The 18,623-nt window shown below is 43.2% G+C and overlaps 1 protein-coding gene across 12 annotated transcripts in view; it reads left to right on the top strand.

The window, feature by feature from the left end:
- The window catches only part of LOC128733985 (PTB domain-containing adapter protein ced-6), a 100,893-nt gene that overhangs the window by 25,888 nt on the left and 56,382 nt on the right, over positions 1-18,623 (top strand). Inside the window, exon 2 of one of the 12 annotated variants that reach the window (XM_053827934.1) lies at positions 5,087-5,114. The exons of the other annotated variants lie outside the window; for them this stretch is intronic. The gene's annotated coding sequence lies outside the window, so the exon portion shown is untranslated. The remainder of the gene's footprint in view (positions 1-5,086; positions 5,115-18,623) is intronic. 12 annotated transcript variants of the gene reach the window in all.

Genomic DNA, 18,623 nt, shown 5'->3' with positions numbered 1-18,623 from the left:
TGTCCGGTCCAACGTAGCCTACTGACCTTCGTCAGATGTGCGGTGAGAATCTCCCCGAGCAGTGCCTGGAGTTCGTGATTTATACATCTCCTCCACCACTCTCCACTTTCAGTTTGTTTTCCGCCAAATATCGTTCGTAGCACCTTCCGCTCGAACGCGGCAAGGGCGCGGATGTTCTCCGTGAGTAGTGTAGCAGTTTCAAATCCATAAACAGCTACCGTTGCAACGCGTTGGATCGGTTTTGTACACTGTCAGTTTCGTATGGCGGCCTATGCTTCTTGATCGTAGCGTTTTGCGAACAGCAAAGTCATTTGCGAAGCCTAGAAATGGGCCAGCTTTGCTAAAAATCCTGCTTCTTGTTTCGATGCCCGCTCGTCCCCTTAAGACTGATGATCAGCCGCTTCAATTTGTCCAATCTTCCGGATTTCGTGCACGATTATCTGCCACAGTTTGTCTCGATCAACTATATCGTATGCTGCTTTAAAATCAATAGGATATGATGCGTGGGCATGTTTCACATCTGGAACATCTGTCAGACGGTAAAAATTAGTTAATAGTGAAACTAGCTTCCACGAAGCCCGTGTGATGGTTCCTTAAGGAACGTTTTGCCAGGCGGCTCTGTTGGTCTTCAGCATAAAAACATAAGCTGGAGATCCGACCTTTCAAAAGCATTGTTGGTCTTTAAAATTCAAATACTAAATACAAATATTAAATACTGAACATGAAATTGAGCTTGAAATTTAGATTTGATATAGGACTTGAATTTAGATTAATTTGACCTTGAAGTTTCAACTGAAAACTGGGCTTAAACTAGAATTTAAATTAAACATAAAATTGGCCATAGAATCGAACTTGAGATTGGACTTAAATTTAACCTGAAATGGACATAAAATTAGACATACCAAGAAACTTTAATATAGACATGAAATCAGACTGAAATCCTTGAATCTTATTAGAGAAAATTAGAGATGAAATTGGAGTTGAAATCGGATTAGAAAGTAAACCTAAAATTGGATTTTAAAATGGGTGGCTAGTTTTTATTAGCTCCGTATCCTAAAGAGAAAATCAGACAGGCAACTACACGGACTGAAACGAGTTATTCCGTGACCTGTGAGTGAGTGAGAGTGAGTGTGGGAGAGAGTGAGAAAGAGAGAAGGAGTGAGAAAAAGAGAGAAGGAGTGAGAAAGAGAGAGGAGTGAGAAAGAGAGAAGGAGTGAGTGAGAGAGAGAGAAGGAGAGAAAGAGAAGGAGTGAGAGGATAGTGAGAGAGAGTGGAGGTGAGAGTGGAGGTGAGAGTGGAGGTGAGAGTGGAGGTGAGAGTGGAGGTGAGAGTGGAGGTGAGAGTGGAGGTGAGAGTGGAGGTGAGAGTGGAGGTGAGAGTGGAGGTGAGAGTGGAGGTGAGAGTGGAGGTGAGAGTGGAGGTGAGAGTGGAGGTGAGAGTGGAGGTGAGAGTGGGTGAGTGAGTGAGTGAGTGAGTGAGTGAGTGAGTGAGTGAGTGAGTGAGTGAGTGAGTGAGTGAGTGAGTGAGTGAGTGAGTGAGTGAGTGAGTGAGTGAGTGAGTGAGTGAGTGAGTGAGTGAGTGAGTGAGTGAGTGAGTGAGTGAGTGAGTGAGTGAGTGAGTGAGTGAGTGAGTGAGTGAGTGAGTGAGTGAGTGAGTGAGTGAGTGAATGAGTGAGTGAGTGAGTGAGTGAGTGTGTGTGTGTGTGTGTGTGTGTGTGTGTGTGTGTGTGTGTGTGTGTGTGTGTGTGTGTGTGTGTGTGTGTGTGTGTGTGAGAGAGAGAGAGAGAGAGGGAAAGAGAGTCAAATTCTCGGGTGTCGGACTATTTTCAAATAGGACGTAAAAGACAATAAGAGAGAATCGCAGCTTCGCAAGAATCGGTTGCTGGCGTCACTAACTAGCTAAGGTATAAGAATATTTTCTTTCTAATACATTTATACCGCCGTAATAATCGGAAGAATGGGAAACCAAAGAGAGTCTCTCAATGTCACTTATGTCCTTTTGAACAAAAATGAATAACTCTACTGGAGCTGGCCTCATAGGCTCAGGAATAAATCTCGGGAAATTTTTCAAATAGACCTATGTGACAATGACAGATTCTCTTCGTGTCTCCTCTCTTCGGCTGTTTACGGCGATGTTAATATATTTTAAGACATTAGCTTTGCATGAATCGGTTACCGGAGTCACTAGCTAGCTAAATATTTTGAAAATATTCTTTTCTGTGCATTTATGTAGCCGTAAAATGCGGAAGAGAGGAGACACGAAGAAAATCTCTCACTGAAATTGAGAAATATTTCAATACCAACTGGACACTGGCCTACAGTGTTCCAGGCTGAAATATATACAATCTACAAATGTACACGTGTCTGCCTAGTTAGGAATTATAGATATGCTAACATATCTATTTTTTCTGACAGCACTTAAAGCTTGTACTTGTAACTCAAAGCTAGTATGGGAGTGTATCCTCTCACTGACGCAACTGACGGAAAAGAATCAAGTAAACCTTTACTGGGTTTCTGGCCATTGCGGAGTGGAAGAAATCGAAAAAGCCGATACTTTAGCGAGGCAGGGTTCATCTACGGACTTTATCGGCCCAGAACCGTTCCGGAGTGTGTCACCAAGCGCAATTAAATCCAAACTTCGTGCATGGGAACACAAAACAATAGAGGAAAATTGGAAATCCTCTGCAGGACTAAGACAGTTAAAACGCTTTATACAGCCAGACCGTAAAAAAGCCTAGCATTGCTTAATTTGAAGAAAACCGAACTAAGTATAATAATAGGACTATTTACCGGTCACTGTCCGAGCAAACGCCATCTCAAAACGATTGGTAGGCTGGACAATGATACTTGCCAACTTTGCGAATTCGAAAGCGAAACCGCAGAACATCTGCTCTGCCAGTGCAGTGCACTTACTCTTCACATACTAAGAACCTTCGGTAAAGAAACTATGGAACCTTTCGAAGTCGGGCCTACAAATTCCAATCACGAAATAAACTTCATAACAGGTGCAATGCCGAACTGAGAGAAGAGGTATGAATTGACAATGACGAACACTTCCATCAATAGTGTTTGTTGGCAACTAATACCTAGACAAAAGAAGAAGTATCATATACCACAATAGATCAAAATGATGGTCGCAGTGGTCAAACTTTCCGACAAAAAAAAATAAAAAATTATGTCCTTTTGAAAAAATATCCAATTGCAACGATACGGAAAGAATAAGGAATAACCATCAAAAATAACTTAAATTTAACTGAAAAGTGAAATGATTGTTTCCAAACTATCTGATTTTTAACGCTCAGACGCTTCGCTCGTTATCAATGTTTACAACATATTTGCTATAAAATAATCAAACAATGCTTTCCTGATCACTTTTTCTTTATTACACTGGTATGAATGAATCTACTGTTCCACATTCTCTACTCTTGAAAAGCTAGATAGGAATCAAACAATAAAGTAATGAAAATATATTCTTTGATAAAGGATTCCCTTTGTCGTAAAATATTCAACCAACTTCGTCATCCATGTGACTGAAACAGTCAGGGAATTGAAAAAAAATATGCATGTCAGCAGAATCTTAAGTTTATTCACATTTGAAAAAATAGTAGCTCTTTTCAATATCATTTATTCCTAACGAATTATGTCAGCTCAACTGAACTTTCGAGTAAGATTAGATACGAACGACCACACGCGAAACCGGACACAGCTCGAAACCTTTCAATATGTTTATAAATTTATATTACCCATTAATCTCGACGGAGATGGCGACAGTTGCAAGAAGCAATATGGTAGTTTGATTTATCGATTGCCTGAACGCTTATGTTAGCTTTTGCTGGCTGAGCAAGGGTTAAAGATCAGCCAACGACAGAATTAATTATTCCTCGGAATCTGCTGATGATCTTTCCGCTGCTGCTGCTGCAAAGCAGCAGATTCTAAATATTTGCAGTATTGATAGATGAATCAGGCAATTGAACCACCACCCCAACGTGAATAACAAGTGTGTTGAAACTATCTCAATCCACTTAACAGGAAACGGATATTGTTCTCATATTGTACAAAAGAATTTTTTTCAAAAATATCGTAGACTAACCCAAGGGCGCATGCAAAACAATGTAAGAGAAACATTGCTGTTCCTCAATCGGTATTGGATAAAGGAACACCCGAAAGAGCAAGAGCAAGAAATGAACGAGTTCTAATCGTTTAAAACCTGACCACTTTTCCACTCTTATTTTACTTTCCTGTAATAAGTAGGGTTTATTTCTAATTCCCGTCGTAGTAAGTAAAGCCATTCTAATTTTCATCATTTGTTGGGTGTATTTAATGAATACTCCAAAAGTTCTTGTGCTGATTTGACTAAAACACGATCCGTGAACTTTGAAATCACTGGAATGCGATTATTAAAGCATATTATTGAAATTACGCAACTGACTTTATTTCTTAAATTCGTCGTACTGTTTTAAAATCCGTCCATCAAAATTTTTCATCCTCCGAACTAAAAATCACAACAATGTTTACGAAGCTAACGCGTATGTATTTGTGTAAGACGGCATGACAAATGTTATTCTGCAAAATTTCTGCAGGTCAGGCAAGTTTTCCTGGCTGTAGAATAACGACAATGCCTTGCGTGAGTTATTTTCATTTATGAATGACGGAAATTAAAACGATTAGTCGATTTCTTCTTTTTCGTCGCACGAAAAAACGTAGGAAATTTGGCTGGTAGGACTTCTTTAATGATAAAAAGCATTTAAATGGATTTCAGCTCACTTTGATTGATCGCGTATGATAGTCAACAGACTAAAATATTAGGGAATAACTAATTTTGTATTGTGTGTCATAAAAATGCTGATATTTTTAATAATTTGTGTTGGATAGGACGGGAATATGCAATTACGACGAAGCAGTAACATACCCTAGCTCTACATCAAAATCCAATCCATTAGGGTTTTAAATTTACATTCATTCATCTCTTCATTTATGTTTTTGTAGAATGAAATAGAATATTCAAATGAATTCATATGCTAAATAAGTAGAATTGATATTTTACTGTATTGAGAGAGAAATGCTAATTTTTTTTCTTTTCATTTCAGGTTAGTTTGATACACATTTTTCAACAACGTAAGTCCTCTCATTAAGTTAAGTAATAAGTAAATAGTACAGCAGTAATATTTCAGACACAGGATCTGATTTCGTCTTATTATATTACATTTTGATTACACAAGATGTGAAGAAACCCGTCAGATGTTACTTAGCTCGGGTTTCATTTAACAGTCACGAATTAAGAAACTGTAATTTGGTTCAAATGAATTGCCATGGAGCTATCTCGCCGAACGCCAAGCACTATGCGTAAAATTGAGGTGCTTTAAATTATTTCAACTGCAAAACCGTTAAGCCTTAGCAACTTTTTTCATCATACCAATTGTTTTTTTATCTTGAAACCCGTAATAAATTATATTTTTTCTCCAATTCTTAAGATGTTGGAAAAATCTGGGATCTTTTATCGAATCTAAGTAGACAATCTTAGCAGTTGAAAAATCTTAGCACAAGCTCCTCTTACGTTTTGGTAATGCACGATTTAACGAAACGAACAAATTTCCTGCGTAAAATTTTACCGGCGAAGTCACTGTGTGCAGCTTCTAGATGTGCAACAATTTCGGTTTATTTTCGAACATTTTCGCCAAATTACTTTGCATAACTATTTCTATCAAGGGGGTATTAATTGACTAACAAAACCATCTGCTCGGCTGACGTATGTCTCACAACATCATGTAATTTGGACTAAGCTTATGGTCTACTCGTAGTATATCGCGATTTCACTTCGCAGTGCGCGTGTATTGCAAACGTCTCACCGTTCACGCGTGATTACCATATCAGTCGGGGGGTTTGCCCAGTTCTTCTGCCTGCTGCTCCTCGCTAAATCGCTCACTTCCATTTCTACTTCACCAATTGTACGTTCCGAACGTGCTTGGAGGATCATGAATAATATAACCCACTTACACTTGTTTATAGCGTCGTCGTTGACAATCAAAGCAAATCTTCACGTGGCCGGTCAGTGGCGACGACACGGGAAAGCACGGCGGAATCCGAGCCGCGAATCCCATTTGAAACAGTTTTCATAATACGAATATGAGCCGCAATGATACTGGAACGAATTATGAAATTTCCTGTTTTCGCACGAGTTTCCTCGCCCCCACAGCACAGTCCGGGGCAGGGCGAACCCGGACTTGAACTTTACGCCGCAATGTTCACAGTAGCCTGTCAACGGTTCATCAGTTTTATTAAAGCTTTTATTACGCGTGCAACTTTGTGAGTGAGCACAACAGCAGCAGCGTACCGACCGAGCGTCCTCAACAAACAATGGAGTCAGTGGTACAATGTTCGACCTATGATGGTTCGAATCTGATAAAATAAATCTACGACCATAGTTTGTGCTTTGCATATCAAAATGAATATGTAAATAAGCTGAACTGGTATAGGTATGGTACGTTTAAAAATTTAACATTCGACATCCACTCCGTGGAGGAAAGTTCGTTGCTACCTATTTTTCTCAATTTAGTTTATCTGCCGGAGTATTACCCTTATGCAACGTAAGACGACTTTCGTGGGTGATGTACTCTTCTATTCCATGAGATTCTGCACCAAATTAAGATGATTTATAATTCCTGACATGTTACTAGGTTAGTGTTTTGTTTAGCGAACCAACTATGAATACCATATCGATAAGTTGATTCGGCAAACACCGGAACGATTTTCGACACATTGCCAAAAGGAAAGTTGTGAAACTTACCAAACGTTCAATTTCTTTCGAAACGCGTGATTGGCACCGCAACAAAACAGTTTCAGTCAGTAAGCAAGCAAGCAAGCAGTAGCAGCAGCAACAATCGCAGCAGGTGACCGTGTGTTCGTTTCACCCAAGCCAAGAAGCGTGCCTCGTCGAACAGAATGACACAGAAACGACCAGCCTATCAATCACTGACACAATCTGTCCGTCCTGAGACAACACTGACTGTGTCTTCGCCTTTGGTTTGGTTCATCATCGCTGGAACGAATTCCCAACCCGTGTGGGTCATTTGAACAATTTACTCCGCTTCTTGCATTGAATTAATGTCGCATCACAAGCGAAGGAGAGCATTGACTGGTCCGAATCAGCGACGAGCTCGTTAGAACCAGCTCTTGAAGCAAAAAAAAACAGTATTGAAAGTGTGATCGGTGAAAAAACCTATGTTCAAAACAAAAAAAAAACTTAATGCTAGAGCAGCATGTGAAAAGGGCTTATGTGCAAATGAGAGATTCTCTTCACGATGCAAATGCACTTGAACGGAATAACTTTGCATGAAACGGTTGCTGGTGTTATTAGCTAGCTATCGGTTGAGAAGAATTGCGTTGGAATGCATTTACGTCAGGCTGGAAGTCCGCCTTGACGTAAGTCTCATCATCTATGATGAGAGAGTTGAGGATTTTCCAGGTGTTTGCGCAAAATAAATTCGCAACGTTGCTTTTCGGGTGACGCCATTTTTTCCAATTTTCTAAAAACTGACCGCGATAAAAATACAGTGTAAACAATACACTCTAAACTACTTCTACCCAAATTTTCGAAAGAAAATACCCAATGGGTAATTTTTTACAGCGTTTCTTCCGTGATGCAATTTGATGTGGTACACCCTTTGATACGAATGCCTTCTGACCAAGGGGCCCACTCTTCAGAAGATTATTAACCGCTTTGAGAATCCGGTTATAAACTTATGTTAGTGTGGGGGTTGGCGTTTCGGAGTCCCAGAAGCAAATTCCATCCGTTTCCGATGAAATCAGCTCAAAGCTATAATTTTATTAGGTTAGGTTTCAACACGGTATGCAGAATTAATTAAGTAGGAATTAACTTACAAATAGTCTCGTACTAGGCACTTCAACCCCTTACAATCAGGTTAGTGTATTGTACTCAAATTTAATCTGTAATAGGGTATTTGATATTGAATTTTAGTTTAAATATAGAAAAATTGTAATTTACGTTGCAAATCTGTTTCACGCTACTTTTTAATCAAAACAGATAATGATAATCGCCTCTCTTCGTTCTGACAGTTCGCCTCTATACCGTCTCGCTACCATACATTCACACCAGCCCGAACGTCAAGTGCGCCGGGGGATGCGCCGATTTACTTTTCGTCGTTACCCGCAGTAGCATCCTCCCCCTCGTGCCGTACGGCACCAAATTCGCCGTTGTTTTGTCCTTCGCGACTCGCTCCGTCAGGATCGCTCACATCCAGAACCGCTAGGTTGCAAACTGCTCTACTTTTCAACATGCCGGTAGCTGTTTCCACGTCCGCCCGACGCACAACTCCGTCTTTTCCAGGGTAGATTCGGTTTACTCGACCTCGAATCCACAGGTTCCGAACTTTCCCATCGGCTACCATCACTAACGCTCCTTCCTTGATCGGTGGCACATCGCAGAACCACTTGGACCGCCGAGTTAGGATCGGCAAGTACTCGGTAATCCAACGATTCCAGAACGAATCCAGGCTCTGCTGCATCAGTCCCCAACTATCCTTCATCGTTTTTCCGACATTAGCCGGCGCTTTTACTGGCTGGCGTACACCACTAGAGCTGAGCATCAGGAAATCGTTGGGAGTTAACGACTGCTGCTGCGCGCTGTCCAGCGGTAGATACGTCAACGGTCTAGAATTTATCATGTGCTCAGCTTCGGCTAGATATGTCACGAGCGATTCGTCGTCTAACTTCTGCGACGTGGGCAGTGTTCCCAGCGCCGTCTTTACCGAACGCACCATCCGCTCCCAGCATCCACCCATATGCGGAGCGGACGGTGGGTTGAACCGCCATAGAGTATCGATGTCCGTGAAAGTGCTACCCAGGGCTCGGTTGATGTCCCGCAACTCCTGCTCAAGCTCTCTACTGGCGCCTACGAAATTTGTCCCGTTATCTGTATACACCTCTTTCGGCGCGCCTCTCCGAGCGACGAACCGCCGAACTGCCTTCTTACACGAGTCGGTTGTTAAGCTGTGCACTGCCTCCAGGTGTATAGCTCGGATGGTCAGGCACGTGAAGATCGCTACCCAGCGTTTAACAGCACTACGACCGACTTTCACCAGATACGGTCCAAAGTAATCGATCCCTGTGAAGGTAAACGGACGAACGAAAGGGGTGGTGCGGAACCAAGGAACGGGACTCATCTTTGGAACTACAGGGGTGGCCTTGTACACGCGACACCACTGACATCGCTTTTCCGTTGACCGGATCTGCGCTCTCAAATTCGGAATAGTAAACTTCTGACGAATTTCGTTCGCCACCGTTTCATTGTTGCCGTGACGAAATTTTCGATGGTACCAATTCAGCAGCAAGTTGGTGATCGGGTGACGCTTGGGCAAGATTATCGGGAACTTCGTATCGTATTTCACGCAATCTGCCGTTGCAATGCGACCATCCACGCGCAACACACCTCCATCGTCCAACATCGGAGAGAGAGTCGCTATCGAACTGCTGCGGCTTAAAGCTTTACGGTACTCCGGTGGTAAGCGTACGTTGCGATTCATCGTAGCTACCTCATCCGCATAACATTCTGATTGTGCGATCCGGCAAAGACACACCTCTGCATTCTGCAAATCTTCACTGCTGACATTATCTTCGTCGATCTTCGGTCGTTTTCCGATTCGTTGCAACAACTTCCCAGTGAACCGGTACACATACGCCATGCTTCGTAACAGTCGCTCGTATTTCGAAAAACGTGACACATCGATCAATTGCGCTGATAGGAAATGACTACAGACGTACGCCGGTCGCAGCTCTTCTTCGGGGCCGCTCATTGTCGCGAACTTATCCACCGGCCAATCGCTCTCCTCTTGGTACAAGAAGGCGGGTCCACGCATCCATCGACTGTCGGACTTGCAGTTCGGACCTTTACCCCACTTCGTCGCTTCATCGGCGACATTTACTTTCGTTCCCAGCCATCGCCATTCGTCGGGTTTTGACAGGGATAGGATCTCGTTAACTCTAAACGCCACGTACTGCCGGTATCTGCGCGTATCCGATTTGATCCATGAGATTACAGTGCTAGAATCGCTCCAGAAGTATGTGCGTTTGATCTGTACCGAATGACCTTCTTCGATTGTCTTGCGTAAGCGAGCACCAATCACGGCTGCCTGCAATTCCAGTCGAGGAACTGAAGTCTGCTGTAGTGGAGCTACCTTCGTCTTGGAGGAAACCAGGGCGCAGCGAATTTCTCCTTGGTCGCGAACACGGAAGTACGCCGCTGCAGAGTAGGCTTGCTCACTACCGTCCACAAATATGTGGATCTCCAGGTTATCGAAACAGGCAGGATCATATCCCGGAAAATAGCACCGGGGAATTCGGATGTTATCTAACTCCTTCAGAACTTGCAGCCACTGCTTCCACCGTACGAACAGATCTTGGGGTATGCGATCGTCCCAGTCCAGCTTAGCTCTCCAAACATCCTGCAGCAGAATCTTCCCTTGAATCACCAGCGAACCAACCAGTCCCAACGGATCGTAGATTTTCATCACGAAGCTCAGCATCATCCTCTTTGTCGGCACGGTGTCACCTTCTATCAACGATCTCAGATCATCTTGCAGATTGAACTTGAAGCAGAAGACATCTTCTATCGTTAGCCAAGACAGCCCGAGAACACGTTCAAAACCATGATGGCCATTCATCGAAAGGTCTTTCACTTCAGCGGGACTCACTTCTCCGATAGCTTGCAGGACCGAGGATCGATTTGAAACCCAGTTGCGATTTCGAAAGCCTGCCTTCCGGTGTACTTCAGCTACTTCTAGTGCTAGGCTGACGGCTTCCTCTTCAGTGTCGACGCTGTCGAGATAGTCGTCGACGTAATGCTTATTCTTAATCGCATCTGCCGCCTTGGGGAATTCCTGCTCATTCTCCGTAGCATTCAGGTTTTTAACATATTGTGACTGCGCCGGAGAACACGTCGCTCCGAAGATAGCGACATTGCACGCCATCGTGATCAGCGGTTCGTCTGACGACTTGCGGAAGACGAACAAGAGTGCGCTTTGATCTTCCTTCCTGACTCCGAGCTGCAAGAACATTTCTTGTATATCACCGGAGTAGGCAACTCCCCGTTCGCGGAATTTGAAAGTAACATGTAGCTGGGGAGTCAACAAATCCGGACCCTTCAAGAGCATCATGTTCAGGGACACACCGTTAACTTTTGCGGCCGCATCCCAAATAACTCGTATCCGTCCGGGTTTGTTCGGATTCTGTACCACTCCTAACGGAAGGTACCAGATACGTCGCGGATCGAAACCTGCCATCTCTTCCTCAGTTACTACGTGGATGTACCCCTTCATCTCGAAATCTGCCACCTGCTGCCGTACGCTCTCATATAGCTGAATATCCTTCTCAAGTCGCTTCTCCAGGCATCGCCACCGGCGCTCGGCCATTGGTCTACTATCCGGGAATTCGATGTCGTCTTGCGCCCAGATCAGCCCGGTTTCAAACCTTCCGCTTTCTGTCCGAACTGTCGTCTCTTCGAGGATTCTACGTGCTCGTTGGTCTTCGGCTCCTTCCAGATTAGGAGCTACGGCAACTCCAAGGCTTTCTACTGAGAAGAACTCCTGCACGTAGTCGTGGAGATTGCGTTCCGTCGTATCCGCACAAATAAGCATTTGACGGTGCTGGAAACTGTCTTCTCCCCCTCGTACACGGCCACTTACGACCCAGCCAACACGAGTCTTCGCAGCGATCGGTTCATCTTTTCCTCCTTCACGAACCTTCGTGGTAGTCAGCAGATGTGAGTTACTCAGCCCGATTAGTAGTCCAGGAACGGCTCTCTTAAAGCTCTTGACCGGTAGATGTCGTAGGTGCGCGAACTCCTTAGCCAGCTGCTCGAAATCCAGCGATTGTTCCGGTAGCCCTAGATTCTTGACGGTGTATACTTCGGATAGCTTGAAACGTCTTCTGCCGTTTGGCTGCGATATGCTCAGCTTCTCCAGCAGAGTAGTCTCGATCTGCTTATTTATCCCACTCGTCCAATGGATGCACAGGGAATGCGCTCGACTGTCCAGGCCGAGTTGGTCTGCAATCGCCTGTTCTACGAGAGTCACAGACGAGCCGTCATCCAAGAATGCGTAGGTGTTCACTGCAGCACCATTCTTCCCGTACAACGTCACAGGAATTATCTTGAACAAAATTGATGACACCGGAAGCTGGTGAATGGTGACGGTAGCATCGCTGGAATTCCCGGTCGACTTCGGCTCGCTGTGCAGTAAACGATGATGTCGCTTCTGACAGTTATTGATTCCGCAAACTTCGCCTTCGCATGGCCAGCGAATGTGCGATACGAGACAGCGACGACATAGCTTGTTGTCCTTTACAAAATTCCACCGGCAGTCTATCGAGAGTCTCTTGAAAGCTGCACAACTCGCAGTGGTATGGCCGGTAACGTTGCATTTAGGACAATTCCTGCTTACTTCTTGTCTTTTGCTCATATTATTCTGGTGATGTTCTCGCCGTTCGCCGGGTGGGTTGGTTGATGCTTCTTTTCGTTCGTGTGCATCATGCGTATTCAGGAATGCCTGTTCTTTATTCCTGGGTTTTTCGTGCTTCTCGTCCTTCGGAGGCTTCGGTGAAACGTACAAGTTTGTAACGCCACTGGTGGCGGCCGTAACGTTCCGCATGTACTCGCTGAAAGCTTTTAAATCGACTACGGGTAGACCCACTTGGTGTAGCGCCCAGCTAAATTTGATATTTGCCGGCAGCTTGTCCACCAGTTCTTGTAGGAGAATCGGGTTAGACAGGTGATTCGTCATTCCAACAGCCTCCATATGACCACACAAATTCTGCACAGCCAAACCGAAATGAATCAGCGTCTCCAATTTATCCGCCCTGGGTGCGGTCGTTGCTCGAACTTTGGCCACCAGGTTATGAACAATCTGCTCCGGCCTACCGTACAATGTCTGAAGGGTAGACAGCACTTGTGGCACGGTAGACGGATGTAGAAGAAAACTGCTGACGGCGTCTTTCGCAGCACCTTTCAGCGCCCGTTGCAAACGCAGCAAGTTTTCAGAAAGTGAATAACCACATGCCTCTGTCGAATGGTTATAACTCCTGATAAAAAGCGGCCACTCGACAGGGTCCCCGCTAAAGACAGGAAGCTCTCTTGTGATGACTTGCCTTGCTGCCAACTGATGGGACGTGGGACTTTGCATTGCATGACCATAATTTACATCTATGGGGGCATTTCGTGTCCCTAATGGATCTATTAGAAAAGGAATAGGGGGCAATCCTGGCTTTGGAGGTACATAAAATGTTTGGGTGGGTGTCCCTACTATGTCTACTTTGTCGTGAGTCGTTCGAGGGTTGTTACTCACAGTTACACCTTGCTGGTTCGCCTCTGGAACGTCGTGCTGATGCTCGTCCTCTGCGGGCTGTTCTGCTGCATGCTGTGCCGATTGTTGTTCGCACTTCATGCGCAGTCGTTGCACCTCCTCGGTAAGATTCTGCTCCTGTGCCAGGAACCTCTGCTTCTCTTCTTCTCGTTTCGAACGCTCAGCTTGGCATTGCTGTTCTAGCTGTTTGATCCGTTGTACTAGGTCCATTTCCCTATTTCTGCGCTGCTTATCGACTTCATCCCGCTTCTTCAAGTCGGCTTCGATCTGCTGCAGTCGCTGCCTGTCTTGTTTACGCTGTGCATCCGCATATTTTACCAGGTTGGTCAACTCCTGCTCTCGCTGGTCTCGCAGTTGTAGCGCTTTCTCTTCTTTCTCACGTTGCTGCTGATAAATTCCTTCCATACGGTGTCTATCCTGCTCACGATTCTCCTCGGCATGCTTAAGCAGACTTGCTAACTCCTGCTCTCGCTGTTCTCGCCGCCGGAGCTCTTCTTCCTGCTGCTCGGCATGCTTTCGCATCTCGCTTGTCTCGCGTTGCCATTCTTCGTATGGTAGTGGTTTTTTAATCAACTTCGAGACGATCTTTGGAAACGCGTCTACTTTCGATGAACTCGAAATCTGACCGCTGATGTCAAACAATCGGTTTAACGGTGGAACGTTGACTAGCGGTAGATCCGGTAGGCTACCGGTATGCTGCTGCTGCTGACCGGATTGCTTTAAAGCATCTTTTTGCACGACTTCCACCATCGCTCGCTCGGAATCTATATCGGTTATTTCACTGACTTCGATAGGTGTCGACGATCCAACCGGTTCCCCGTTTCGAACCGAAACCTGTTGATTTGGTTCACTTCCGGTCGTACAGGGCATCGCTTGCTGGTGGAACCAGGTTTCTACTTTATTTCGGCTACTTGCATGGCTTCGACTGCTTTGGCTGCTACGCATACTTCCCGCATCTTCATCCTGCTGGCGAAGCAGCTCATGCTTCCGAGCCAAGTACTCCTTCTCACGTTCAAGTTTTTCATTCATAGCCTTCTCGACCAGTAATTTCTCTTTCTGCAACCTTTCCTCCTCCAATTTCTCACGCAAACATCGTTCTTCTTCCAACTTCTGAAGCTCCCGCTCTATCGCCGATCTCCGGGAACTGGTGCTGGATTTTCCCGTCCTAGAGCTTGTATGTGACGGAGAAACGCACTTCACACAGCTGAATTCACTGGATCGCGCTGTACTGACGTCCACTTTCGCACAGGAGAAATGGTACCAACGCTCGCATTTTCCGCATTGTACCATATACAACTCCGCATTGTTGGGCCGTGTACATTCCGCGCAATCGAAATGCTCGCCGTGCTCGATGTCAACCACTGATGGTTCGAATTCGTCATCATCCGCCTCTATTACTGGTGTACTGTCACGGGATGGTTGAGAGCCGCTGCCCGCTGGATCTTGTCGGGTCGCTCGAGTTTTCGACCGGGTCTGGCGAACGAATGATCCTTGTGCACTCATTTGAATATTTCTTTGAGATTGTTAGTGTGGGGGTTGGCGTTTCGGAGTCCCAGAAGCAAATTCCATCCGTTTCCGATGAAATCAGCTCAAAGCTATAATTTTATTAGGTTAGGTTTCAACACGGTATGCAGAATTAATTAAGTAGGAATTAACTTACAAATAGTCTCGTACTAGGCACTTCAACCCCTTACAATCAGGTTAGTGTATTGTACTCAAATTTAATCTGTAATAGGGTATTTGATATTGAATTTTAGTTTAAATATAGAAAAATTGTAATTTACGTTGCAAATCTGTTTCACGCTACTTTTTAATCAAAACAGATAATGATAATCGCCTCTCTTCGTTCTGACAGTTCGCCTCTATACCGTCTCGCTACCATACATTCACACCAGCCCGAACGTCAAGTGCGCCGGGGGATGCGCCGATTTACTTTTCGTCGTTACCCGCAGTAACACTTAAGTAGTTTTATCGATTATGGTTTTGGTTTTGGTTGCTCTGGAATAAGGCTAAATCAGTTTGTCAGCACGTGAAAATACATCCGTGGGTAGAAAAGTTAAAATTTTACTGTCAGATCATCTTGATCGATTTGGTTTATAGCGACCATAATACATACAATATTTAATAAATTTTCAGCAGTGTTAGTTGGTTTGCACCATATGCGCATTAAATTTTATCGTGCAAATGATAGGTGGATAAAATCAACGCGCCATCGAATTTTTGCAATTTTCAAAAATTGATTGTTTTAACAAAATAAATATATTCAGTTATAGTCAATCTCAATTTCTAGTAAAATCGTTTTAGTTACTTTCTATCAACAGGAAACCCGATTGATAATAACTTCCTTTCTTTGCTTTGATGAATTTTTGTTTGCGAGCTAAAACAAAATACTTGAATATGGCAATTTGATCTCGCATAAAAAATAATTGCGCTGTTGAACTCTAATATTCTTTATAATAGCAGCAATAAATCGGATTGGTTAGGGTATTACCGTTTTATTACCTCTATAAAACAGATTTGTTGCGGTTTCACAAGCAACCGTAACAAAACCAACTTTGATTGGTGCGCCATATTGTATTGCTAGGCCACACGTATGGTAAGCTTATAAGAGCCGTGGTGCAGACAATTAAATTTATCATAGCAATATAAACACCCATAATAAATTTGCTTTTGACGTAGGACTACGTCTTTGTTTATTATACTGGGACAGGGTAGCACTTTGTGAAAATTAAAATTGAAGTGAATCGTTTGAATGAAAGCTTTCCAATACTAATAACTACTGAACGAAACTGAACAATTTATGTAATTTATGTAACTGAACTATTTGGTGTAAGAGGGGGGGGGCTCCTATACAAACGAAACACAAATTTCCTCATAACTCAAGAACTAATTAAGCAAATGGAACCAAAATTTTGTGTATGTGTCATATTTTCTGCTATGTAACAAGCGGTAAGCTGTGAAAGTAAACTAGTAAAACCTTTTCGGAGCAAAAGACAGTGAATCGACGTCGCTAACTTACGTGCTTGTTGCCATTCATGTCAAAAGAGAAGGACATTCGAATGGCACGTCATATTTGCGATGAACGTGCTTTGGCGTTAATGTTATTTGTAACCAATGGCCATTTTAAAGGCCACAAGCGAGTTAAAGTAACATTATTGAGGCATGTCAAGCTACGCATAATCATATTTAATATAATAATCTGCGGGCTGGTCCTTCATTACTATTTCAACCTTTATGATGCACAAGTGTTTTTCAAAAAAATCTCTATGTCTCAATGGTTGCAGGCGTTGTACTTATGAACCCCCGTCCACGTATTTCCAAAGCCACCATTGCATTCAATGAAGAATTGAATCTGAATATTTCGCTCTTCTCTTTTAAACATTCACTTAAACAATGGCACTTACCGATTCTTATAAATATACATATGCCAGAAATGCAGTTTACATTAGTCTTTGATCTAATGATCTGATATAGTCCTACGTCATCCTTTCGTACAACCCGTAGGGCTGTATACCTTGTAATTTTTTAACTGTTTTATTATGGTTCTATAGCTAAACTGTTGACTATTTCGTATGTAAAGTGTATCTGTGAGATCGGCGTATAAAACTGCATGCCAGTGATGGTAAAAATTCAAAATCTCAAAACTCATCAAAAATCAAAATCAACTGTGAATCAGGTCAACTTGATCCTATGCAGAAAAAAGTCGCACGTGAGTTTTTCTGTTTTTATAGCGAGAAACACAAAACTCACACATATTTCTTCTCGCTTGATCTCGTTCTGCTTTACTTCAACTGCTACCTAGAGCTATGCACATATACCTACAAATTCCTTGTTGAACAGCATAGGCATTCTCTAGTGCGATACGTAGCTGTGAGGGAATGAATCATAATTATAAGAAGCTTGTGTCTGTCGCCAAAACGAGGGGAGCGATATGTATTTTTGTGGTAATAATCGCCCACATTAAGCAAAGACTCAAACCAATCATACCAGATTACATTCAAGACGAGCAAAAGTAACGTAGTTGCACCTCATAGAGCTACATAGTGTTAGCGTTACATAGCGTACCACCAATTTGCTCACAATTAGATGCGAGGCAACGCGCGGAGGTTACAGCTAGTCTCTAAATAAATCGCAAAGTTTAACTAAAACGCACATTTAAAATACATGTTTATCTAATTCTTATTAGGCTTGTTACTTTCTAGTTAAGAAAATGTCGATTCCCGCGAAGGAAAAATGTAAATTCCGCCAATATGTTTGCCATCTTAATTCATGAATGTGCGCTGCCTTTTTCGCCTGCGTTGTTTTCTCTGACGGTAGATTCTCTTTTGCTCTCTGGTTCGTTGTAAGAACTGCCAGCTGTGGAAGAATTAAACAAAATGCTCACTGCTGAATTTGGTTCACATAGCATAGCAACAAAGACATCCCGTATAATAGCGAGAGAAATTCATATGTGAGTTTCGCGCTTGTGATCAAGGTTGAAATTTCATGTGCTTGAAATCTCATTGAGTTTCTTGCTGCTATGAATGTTTCAACATTGCTGCGTGCTATATTTTTATATTTTAATATCTTTTTAAGTCGCGATAATACCTAACAGGCATTCAATTTATCGTTTCAAATGCGCGATATTCAATGAATTTTGCATATGTATTGTCGCTCGTGAGCGCAGGCTATCCATATTTTCCTTTATCCCTAGAAACACGCGATCATGATTTGTATAATTTTAATTTTTCGTAACACGAGTTTATCCTCTCTTTGTTATGAGAGGATAAAGCAGTATCAGCCGTCTTACAGAGACGAAAATACACAGGTTATTATTGAATTTACCTAGCAACCAGCCAACAAGAGAGAGAGAGACATATAAAACAACCGAACTTATGTATTTGGGTATCACCCACGACTTAAATATATTATGTATTTTAGTCGTGGGTATCACCATGAGTTTCGTTATATACTTTATATTGCATTAGAGTTTCGCGCCAAATCCACCTGCGATTTATATTTTTCATGGTTCACTGTGATTGGATAAATGTTTTTCAGGGAAAAATGCAATAAAATATTATCAACTCTCATTCTGCAGTGTAAAAATGCGCAAGCATGCGAAAACTTATAGCAGTGAAAGAAAGGGACCTGAGCTCTGCTGATAGCTAATTTGTGCTTGTGTTAGTGGTTCGTTTTCCCCCGGTTTGAAAAACTCTACAACAGTACAATAAGAAAGCCACCAACAGCAACAACAAATTACGTATGCGCTAGGGGT

This window comes from Sabethes cyaneus, chromosome 2, assembly GCF_943734655.1.
Source record: "Sabethes cyaneus chromosome 2, idSabCyanKW18_F2, whole genome shotgun sequence".
Taxonomy (NCBI): Eukaryota; Metazoa; Arthropoda; class Insecta; order Diptera; family Culicidae; genus Sabethes; species Sabethes cyaneus.
Note: the sequence above shows the minus strand (reverse complement) of the source record. Positions and strands in the feature narration are given on the sequence as shown.